Genomic DNA, 2657 nt, shown 5'->3' on the forward strand with positions numbered 1-2657 from the left:
TGGCTCTATTTTCCAAAGCAACACGCCGCTGGCACTTTGTGTTTTTCAAGGTTACGGAAAGCAATACGCCGCTGGTACGAACCAATACGCCGCTGGAAAAAAAGCAATACGCCGCTGGTACGAACCAATACGCCGCTGGAAAAAAAAGCAATACGCCGCTGGTACGAAGCAATACGCCGCTGGTAAAAAAGCAATACGCCGCTGGTACGAACCAATACGCCGCTGGAAAAAAAAGCAATACGCCGCTGGTACGAAGCAATACGCCGCTGGTAAAAAAGCAATACGCCGCTGGTACGAACCAATACGCCGCTGGTACTTTGTAATAAGAATTACATTATAAGATAGAAAGCACTACGCCGCTGGACATAAAATCTCCATTATCCGAACGAAAGTAACACGCCGCTGGTACTTTATTTTATTATAATAATTTAATTATAAGACAGAAACCGCTGGTACTTGGTTGTAAAATCTCCATTATCCGAACGAAAGCAATACGCCGTTGGTACTTGGTTATAAAATTTTCATTACAAGATAGAAAGCAATATGCCGCTGGTTATATTAATGTAATCTTATGGAAAGCATTACGCCGCTGGAACTTTGACCATTGCAATAATCGATCGGAAGCTATACACAGCAAGGAATACGAATATTATACCAAGAGATCGAAAACAATACGCTGTTCGGACGTTTTGACTAGCTGTCGCACAGTGCAGACGCGTCGACCCGTCGCTCCGCATTTCGAGCGCAATTTCAGTGGTTTTTCAGTTCAGAAAATTACAGAGAGTGTTTGGTTGTGTTGCAGGAGTCAAACTGAATGATTTGATGCATAAAGTTTAATTAAACTCCCATTAGTTTGCCGGGAAACATCGATTCTTCCGATCTAGAAAGAGACAGAGATAGACGATCCGCGTTATGTTAAATATTTCAAGGTTCCCGATTCCACAAAATTATAAAAAGTATACGGCTGTGTAGCAGGGATCAAAACGAGTAATTTCGTGTATAAAGTTTAATTAATATCCCATTAGTTTGCCGGGAAACATCGATTCTTCCGATCTAGAAAGAGACAGAGACAGTCGATCCGCGTTATGATAAATATTTCAAGGTTCCCAATTCCACAAAATTATAAAAAGTATACGGCTGTGTAGCGGGGATCAAAACGAGTAATTTCATGTATAAAGTTTAATTAATCTCCCAATAGTTTGCCGGGAAACATCGATTCTTCCGATCTAGAAAGAGACAGAGATAGACGATCCGCGTTATGTTAAATATTTCAAGGTTCCCGATTCCACAAAATTATAAAAAGTATACGGCTGTGTAGCGGGGATCAAAACGAGTAATTTCATGTATAAAGTTTAATTAATCTCCCAATAGTTTGCCGGGAAACATCGATTATTCCGATCTAGAAAGAGACAGAGACAGTCGATCCGCGTTATGTTAAATATTTCAAGGTTACCGATTCCATAAAATTATAAAAAGTATACGGCTGTGTAGCGGGGATCAAAACGAGTAATTTCATGTATAAAGTTTAATTAAACTCCCAATAGTTTGCCGGGAAACATCGATTATTCCGATCTAGAAAGAGACAGAGACAGTCGATCCGCGTTATGTTAAATATTTCAAGGTTCCCGATTCCACAAAATTATAAAAAGTATACGGCTGTGTAGCGGGGATCAAAACGAGTAATTTCGTGTATAAAGTTTAATTAAACTCCCAATAGTTTGCCGGGAAACATCGATTATTCCGATCTAGAAAGAGACAGAGACAGTCGATCCGCGTTATGTTAAATATTTCAAGGTTCCCGATTCCACAAAATTATAAAAAGTATACGGCTGTGTAGCGGGGATCAAAACGAGTAATTTCATGTATAAAGTTTAATTAATCTCCCAATAGTTTGCCGGGAAACATCGATTATTCCGATCTAGAAAGAGACAGAGACAGTCGATCCGCGTTATGTTAAATATTTCAAGGTTACCGATTCCATAAAATTATAAAAAGTATACGGCTGTGTAGCGGGGATCAAAACGAGTAATTTCATGTATAAAGTTTAATTAAACTCCCAATAGTTTGCCAGGAAACATCGATTATTCCGATCTAGAAAGAGACAGAGACAGTCGATCCGCGTTATGTTAAATATTTCAAGGTTCCCGATTCCACAAAATTATAAAAAGTATACGGCTGTGTAGCGGGGATCAAAACGAGTAATTTCGTGTATAAAGTTTAATTAAACTCCCATTAGTTTGCCGGGAAACATCGATTCTTCCGATCTAGAAAGAGACAGAGACAGTCGATCCGCGTTATGATAAATATTGCAAGGTTCCCGATTCCACAAAATTATAAAAAGTATACGGCTGTGTAGCGGGGATCAAAACGAGTAATTTCGTGTATAAAGTTTAATTAATATCCCATTACTTTGCCGGGAAACATCAATACTTCGATCGCGCGAGAGAGACAGAGAAACGAACAGTCTTTTTTTCGATTTACGGCTAAAATAAATTTTTCTCATTTTATTCAATAACATATTCTTGCTTAGATAACTTTTTTACATAGGGATTAAGCATTTAGAACGATATAATGTTTAAAATAAGGGCACTTTACTCTTGACATTTTACGGTTTTTTCAATTTTCTGAAAAATCCTATCATTAGATTTTTTTAAAAA

This window comes from Megalopta genalis, unplaced genomic scaffold (genome assembly GCF_051020955.1).
Source record: "Megalopta genalis isolate 19385.01 unplaced genomic scaffold, iyMegGena1_principal scaffold0218, whole genome shotgun sequence".
Classification (NCBI taxonomy): Eukaryota; Metazoa; Arthropoda; class Insecta; order Hymenoptera; family Halictidae; genus Megalopta; species Megalopta genalis.